Source organism: Phascolarctos cinereus, unplaced genomic scaffold (assembly GCF_003287225.1).
Source record: "Phascolarctos cinereus isolate Bilbo 61053 unplaced genomic scaffold, phaCin_HiC Scaffold_4;HRSCAF=312, whole genome shotgun sequence".
Classification (NCBI taxonomy): Eukaryota; Metazoa; Chordata; class Mammalia; order Diprotodontia; family Phascolarctidae; genus Phascolarctos; species Phascolarctos cinereus.
This window is the reverse complement of record NW_027555847.1, coordinates 488593424-488601891: the sequence shown is the minus strand read 5'-3', so window position 1 is coordinate 488601891 and position 8468 is coordinate 488593424.

Here is an 8468-nt window from a genome sequence, read left to right as displayed (position 1 = left end):
GTGGCACAGAAATGTAATGGAATACTACTGTCTTATCAGACATGATGGGGGCAGCTAGGTGGCACCATGGATAAAGCACTGGCCCCGGAGTCAGGAGGACCTGAGTTCAAATCCAGCTTCAGATATTTGATACTTATTAGCTGCATGACCCTGGGCAAGTCATTTAACCCCATTGCCTAGCAAAAAACAAACAAAAAAAAAAAGAAATGATGTTGTGGGATGACTACAGAGAAGCATGGAAAGATCTGTGTGACCTGGTACGGAATGAAGTAAGCAGACTTGAGGAAAATAAATACATGCAATAATTACAACAATATAAATGGGAAGAATGACACACTAAAAATGTACAAAATTATAAAGATAGAGTGGGACTCAGATAAAGAGATATGAGAAGATACCCCCAACCTACCTATTTGTGAAGGTAAGAAATCCACAGGTTTTACACGTTGCATGTGTTTTTAGGTTTTTCTTTTTTGGTGTATCAATTAGTTTACTTCCTCTCTAAAAAATACTATTTGTCTATGTGATGGCTCTCTGAGAGGGTAGGAAATGATATTATTGTGATGTGAGAAACAGAAGGTATTAATAAAAACTTGTTTTTGTTTTGTTTTGTTTTTTAAAGAAAATGGTTGAGTTTTTGATGACCCAAAACACCTGCAGGTGGCCAGAGGGAAAAATTCCAGGGAACTAAGGGAACAGCCAGGCTGAGAATAAAAGGAGCAGCAGAAAGAAAATGTGGTATAGACCTTTATCCAGATGGATAAGGTCTGAGTAAGTAGGTTTCTGGGTAAGGACAAGAGGCATTATCAAGAGGAGTAATTCTAAAGTCACCGGATCTGGGCTCAAATGCCATCTCTGACGATACTTGTTTCATTGAAGCCAGACACCGAACATATTTGGGGTTCAGTTTCCTCATCTATTTCATGAAAATGTAGGACTAGATGGATTCTAAGGTCCTTTTCTGCTCTAGAAGTTACTGTGAGTCTATGAACTTGAGTATGTATGGTTTACTCTGGCTTGTAAACTGCCATTAGAGCACCAGCATCAGAAACTTCAAGGCAGTGTTGAAAGGGATGGACGGAGATGCTTCACTGAAAAAGGGACAAACAATAAATAGAACACGAACCTGGCCTTTAAGTTGGGAAGTACTCCCAGTTAAAGAGTTCCCTGAGCTAGAAGGGAAGCTCAGTGAGTAATGAGCTAAACATTAGAGCCTAACAGGATGTATCTGTACTTCAGCTGATCAGCCATGGGCACCAGGACTGACATCTTTATACCCTCAGAATTTCCAAAAGTGACATGCCCACCACGTCACCATGGATGGAAAAAGAGTCCACATGCTGGAGGCAGAAACACATAGAACATGTCCAGTGTACCAACTATAGGAAAATGAGGGGATAGAAATATAAATATTTATAAATATGGCATATAAATAAACAATTAAAAAAAAGAAATGATGAGTAGGATGATTTCAGAAAACCCTGGAAATATTTACATGAACTGATGCAAAGTGAAGTGAGAAGAACCAGCAGAACTTTGTACACAGCAACAGAAATATCGTACAGTGATCAACTATGAGTGACTTAGCTATTCTCAGCAATACAATGACCTGAGACAATTCCAAAGGATTGATGGAAAATTATGAAAAATGCCATCCACTTCCAGAGAAAGCACTGATGGAATCTGAATGTAGATTGAAGCATACTTTTTCACTTTATTTATATTTGTGAGTTTTTGTCTTTTATTTCATAATATGACTAATATTGAAATATGTTTGCACATATATATGATTGCATATATATATATATAACCTATACCAACTTGATTACCATCTCAGGGAGGGAAGAGAGGTGGGAGGGAGATAATTTGGAACTCAGTTTTTAAAAAAAAAATATTAAAAATTGTTTTTACATGTAATCAGGGGAAAATGAAACATTATCCAAAGGGGAAAAAAAAGAAGGGTTTCTTTTTTTTCATTAGGTTCATCAGGTAAAGACATAAAAACTCCAAAGGAAATTTAAACCTCAGACTCAGGAAACAGGGAAAAGAATCAGGATCCAAAAGGATTTGGGAAAAGACAAACTCCAACAGCTGATGCTGTTCACATTCTCATCTGACTGAAAGGCCTCTGACCTCTTCTAGTCACAGTTAATTCACCACTTGTGACTCAGGGTGGGAGATTAAACTGACATTCCCAGAAAGGAAAAACCTTGTACTCATTGCCACTCTGATGCCCTGCTCCAGCCATGACTGCCGATCTCTTCTCCTCTAGCTATATTTTTGTCACTACCTATTGCTACTTTTTTTTTTTTGATGAGGCAATGGAGTTAAGTGACTTGCCCAGGGTCACACAGCTAGTGAGTATCATGTGTCCGAGGCCGGATTTGAACTCAGGTCCTCCTGACTCCAAGGCCAGAGCTCTATCCACTGCACCACCTAGCTGCCCCTTATTGTTCCTTCTCTTGTTCCTGAGCCAAAGCCCTGTTATTCATGCACAGTAGGCATGGGACAGGCAAAAGTGAGGGGTACTTAACCCAAATTGCCTCACCAAAAAGCAAAGAAAAAAAAGTGAGCGGTGGTACACTAGACTAGGAGATCAGGATTCCAGCTCTGAATCTAGTACTCTTTCACTGTACCAGTCAGTCAACAAACATGTATTAAGCACTTCCTATATGCCAGAGACAATGTTAAACACTGGGGATACAAAAACAAGGCAAAGGACGGTCCCTGCTCTGAAGGAGCTCACAATGTAACAGAGGATTTATACAGGATTTACATTTTGTATACATACATATGTGTACATGTATATATATGTGTGTGTGTGTGTGTGTGTGTATGTGTATACACACACACATATACACATACATATATACACATACATACATATGTATGCTACGCACAGGATAAATTTGAAATAATCAACAGAGGGAAGGCACTAAAATTAAAGGGGATTAAGAAAGCCTTCCCGAAGAAGGTGGGACTTTAATTGAGACTTGATGGAAGCAAGGAAGGCCAGGAAGCTGAAATGAGGGGGAAGAGCATTACAACCTTGTGCATCCTCCACGTACTTGAGAACTTACTGTAGGCAGAAAGAAGAGCCTGCACCTATTCCAGGTTCACTCTGTCCTAAGAGACAGATGAAAAATATCATGGCCATTGTAGCAGTACTGGCATTACCTGGAATAATAGCCATGGAACCATTTGCCTGGAAGGAATGAAAAAGTATTTGTATTAAGTACTTGATAATGTGTACCAAACACTGTGCTAAGCCCTGGTGCTGTGGATCTGTGTACCAAGGTGGGGAAAAGGTGCTAAAGACTTCACAAGGTTTGAACTCTAGCTGGGCCTCAGGTGTTTCTAACCAGATTGAGAGATGGAAAGCCTGTGAAATTAAGCTTCTGATGGTACCGCATGTATCAACCCAGAGACAAGCACCTTCACTAGTGGTCACAGTAGTTCAGAGGGCAGAGGAAGCTAGAACGGGAGCAGGGCCACAGATAAAGCAGCTTAGGTCAACCTTTTCACACCATGTATCTTAAGACAAGGAACCGAGCATAGAAGTTTGTCAGCTTCCACCTTTGCAGGAAATACCAGAGAAGCCTGTAGACTGAACCTGGTGAGTTATTCCCTCGTAAGACCTGATAAAAAGCTGCTTGCAGATTCTCATTTCTCTTCTATCTCCTCATTCTCTCTACATATCTTGGCTGGATCCTGCCTGGCATACAAATCTTCTTGGTTTTGTTTTAATATTTGTTCTTTTAATTTGATTTTAATATCTTTCTTCTGCACAGAAAACAGTATGTTCAAGCTTGAAATATTGTAGATAGCTTGTTTGTAAAGAGTTCAGTATGGAGGTGGGGTTGAGAAGAATGAACTGCTGCTAGCAAAAGTCTACCTAACTCCAGTCTTTGATCACCGGTTAGAGAAGAGAAAAAAAAAGTCTCTCCTGTAGTCTGGAGGCTCCAAGCTTTTCAACTTTGATAAATAGAAAGTGTTAATAGGCTCTCTGAAAAGGCAGGAGAAAAGGTCAAATTGGTTCCATGACACTATCCCACCTGGACTTACTTAAAAATGTAAGGTTTTATTGAGATTCCAGGGTCTTCTGGGGGACTTCACAAATATAAAAACAAAGACACCCCCTATGCACAATGAATTTGCATTCTAATAGCGTAAGGCAACACTGTGGAAGCATAGAGGTCAAGGAAGGATATTTCCGTTTGGAAAGTTAAGGGAGTGGTGACTAAGGCTATAATTGTGTAGGTTAATGAATCATTTCACCCTTTACAATGTGGTTGGATTTGATTGTGGTTTCAAAACTGAAAAGGTACTGAGGATGTGGGGACTGGCAAGTTAGCTGTTAAGAAAGTTGTCAGGAAGTAAAATAAATTTTGCCTGTGACCCATCTGAAATAGTGGGCTAGGTGAGGCAATTGCCAATCATACCAGCAGGATGTTCAGGAACAGAAAGGATTAAGTTCTTGAGGTAAATGAACCTGAAGAGTAATCTGGGGACCCTAGAAAGTCTCTACTATAATTGGCTTCTCGCCAGATAATAATTGTTTAGAGCAATGGAGCCCAACCAAAACATGGGCATTATAATACTATACACAGTCCTGAAAATTGCTGAACAAGTTGTGGTGTGTGATGGTGATGAGGTACTACTGTGCTATAAGAAATGGTGAGCTCAATGATATAGAAGAGCACAGCAAGACTTGTAAAAAATAATGAAGAGTGAAGTGAGCAGAACCAAAAGAACATTGTATACAGTAACAGCAATATTGTATTAAGAACAACTTTGAGCATTTTGTCATTTTGACTATTATAAATTTACAAACTAAAAACAAAGGACATATAATGACTCTATCTGCATCCAGAGAATGAACTGCTAAATAGAAGTATGTATAGAATAATTTTACACACATACATATGTGAATGTATATGTACGTATACAAATACATACCTATTGTGTCTAATGTTACCCATCACCAGGATGGGGGCTCAGGGGTAGGAGTAGATGGGGATGGAAGAAAAAAAAGAAAGAAAAAGAAATTTACATGATGACTTTGTTGTATATTTAGAGGAAATAGTAAGTTGTACATGGTAGATTTGCTGTTTCATGAGCAATCGTCTATTTATTGTACTGTTATGGAAATGCTTGTTTTGAAAATAAAACAAATTTGTAACACAAAAAAAGAATGTGTGTATGGGAGGGAGGAGTGATTTCCTCTTGTATTAAGGGGTAAAATCGCTCTTATCCTCCATCACCTATTTCTATATGCCCTTCACAATTACCTCTTCAGGAAATAGGGTGCGATGGAGATCAAGAGCTCATAAGATTGAAGAGAAAGCTAAACGTCAATTAAACTAGTACAAGGGTGGTGGATTTTTTTTTTCAGTGAATATACACATAGAGAGTTCAGCATAATATCCCCACTTATTCTAAGAACATCCATGTAAAAATCATCTGAGCAGCCTTAAGCAGGTTTGTTTAAAAGACCAATTATCTCCTAAGGAATTGAGAGTATGGTTAATTCTTTCATCTCAATTTTCATCCCCTGAAATGGTGTTGGGCATAGTAGGATCAAGAGACAAGAGACAACCCCTTCATTTTATGAATGAGGCAACTGAGGTCCAAGGAAATTAAGTTACCTGCCTAAGGTCATCCAGGAGGCACTTACTAAACACTCATTGAATTTTTACTTTCCAAAAAGATTTTTAGGTGTCTTTTAAACAGGTATACGGGAAATGTTCACACATACAGTAATGATTTTGTGATTTATACTGTATTTTAATGCATTTTACCTACTCTGTATTTCTCATTATAGGATAATGTCAAAAGTGAAAGGAATGGATTTATTGTAGGTATACCTTCATTTCTTTAGCCTTGTGAGTGAAATTTTTATTCTTGGGGAAATTATTTGCTTGAGAACTCAGCTAACATTTCTAAATATGGCGGATCCATTTTTCTTAACCTTAAATTAGCCTGTCCAAAATGCAGGGGGAAATCTAAAAAAATTCACCGTCTCTTGTCCTTTATCTGAGGCTTCTCCTTTCTGCTGATTTTATTCTGCTGTGAAATACTTTCCCTTTGGCTTTGCTGGAATGCCCTCTCCTCCATCTCTGTAGAGTTACTCCCTTTGAAGGCAGACTCCTTTGTGGCATTGCCTCCTGGTTTCAAAGTTGACTGTTGTTCGAAAAATGAGTTCCTCCATAAAGAACTACTAGCTTGCTTGGGGTGGGGGGGTATTCATATGGGAAGACTCAACCTTAGGAAATAAAAATTTAATTAATAGCAAAACTTTTCAAGTCCCAAAGTGGGGTAGGGTTGGGAAACAACTTTCTCTTTGACCATGATAAAATTTACTCCTCTCATGCAAGGCATGCTCTTTCTTTTGCAAGTTGAGAGTATCATCTTAACTAAGAGAGTAGTCCCTTGCAGAAAAATCTCATTTTTTAACACCATCATCAACACATGATGACTCTGAAAATTTCTACTGATGGCTTTTTTTTCTTGAAGAACAGAGTATAAAAACCATTCTGTTGATTTCACCAATGGCAAGATGTTTTTCTTTCTAGTAATATCTGCATCAGCAGGAGATCTTAACATCTTTGGCAGGTGTGGGGGAGGGGATGAGGAGGAAAGATGTGTATGCTGATAAACTAAATCCCATCCCAAAATAAGAAGAGAAAGAACTTATTAGCATTGGTGGCCATTCAGATATGAATTCTTTCAGCAAATGCAACACCATGAAAAGTAAATTTTATGCATCGACAAAGGCAGGTTTTCCAAGTTTTGAATTAGTTTAACCAAGACAATGCTGGGGAATTCTACATCAGGAAATTTCACCCATTTGGGCCTTTCCTTGACTAAAGTTGACATGGCTATATTGTGTGGCTCTGTTTTTCTTTAGTGTTGTTGTTCAGTCATGTCTGACTCATCATGACCCCATTTAGAGTTTTCTTGGCAAAGATACTAGAGTGGTTTGCTGTTTCCTGTAGCTCATTTTACAGATGAGGAAACTGAGGAAAACAGGATTAAGTATCAGTATCTGGACCGGATTTTCACTCAGGAAAATGAGTCTTCCTGACTCTAGGCCCAGTAGTCTGTCCATGATGCTACTTAGCAGTGTTTAGATTATGTCAAAGACTCAGATGTCTGGCATAATTTATGCAGAGCATCCAGACGAATTACCAAATTGATTACAATTCATCTAGATATTTTGACTGCCAGACTTCTTCACAAGTGGGTTGAGTATGAAGGAAGGATGGAATCCCCCACTCTTCTCTACCTCTATAAGCTTGCACTTTGTGTGACTTCATCTCCCCATCAGCCTCATTCACCATTAGTTTCCTATTTGATTACTAGTCTCCTTGATTTAAATAAGGGTCATTATAGCCACGTGTTCAATGCAGCGTGTGAGGCCTAACGGGTGGTACTGGAGAAAGCTGCAATCAATATGTCAGCCTGGTATAACTCCAGGCACCAAATATTTCAACAACACTTGTCTACTTGAGTCTTGAAGATCACAGTTTAGGAGGACTGTAATTCCTTGTCACTTTGGGAAGTCACTTTGGTAGGAGTTTAAAAGCTATACATGCTATTTTCTATTCTGAAGATTACAAGATGACCAACCTTGTAAGGAAAGTACAGAGCAGTTTTAATCAAGCAATAAACATTTATGAAGCGGTTTACTACGTGACATTTTGCTAAATCCTGGTGTTACAGAGGCAAAACTAAAACAGTTACTGCCCTCAAGGAATTATATTCTAGTGGGTGAGATGTGCACATCTAAGTATATACAGATTATGTATAAAATTAATATGAGGTAATGTCGGTTGAGAGTGCCTTAGCAGCTAGGGTAGTAAGAGGGGGCAGTGCTTAGGAGAGGCTTCGTGTAGAAAGGGCAATTTAGCTCAGTCTTAAAGGAAATTAGGGAGTCCACAAGGCAGGCAGAGGTAAGGAGGGAAAGCATTACCGACATAGCAGACAACCAGTGTAGAATCAAGGAGATGGATTATCAAGTGAGATTTTAGCTCTATTAATCATAGGAATATATGTGAGTTGTTCTTAGGAACACCATAATATTCAGAGCCACAAGCATCTTCCCAATGACTTTGGGGCGACCCAAGAACTAGAGCTGTTGTTGTTGGGGGAAGCACCTCATCTCTGTAAGGACTCCTCACTGCTGTATCCACAATGCCCCCCCCACCACCCCTGTCACTGGTACACCTTATGCTTCCATACTCCACTTCACTCTCTCTCCCCTTTTTTTACCTCTTCCTTGACACTATGGTTCAGATGGAAGAAGAAAACATGTCTGATAACTTGGTTTCCCTGTGGTACTGGCCCCTTTCGAGTCTTCCTCATGTTCTTGTATTGTCTCTGCTTGCTACATCTCAGTTTCTGGCCCGGTGAGTTGGACCATCTGCCCCAAGATTCTTTCCTTCCCCTCCTTTGTGAGATTCCAT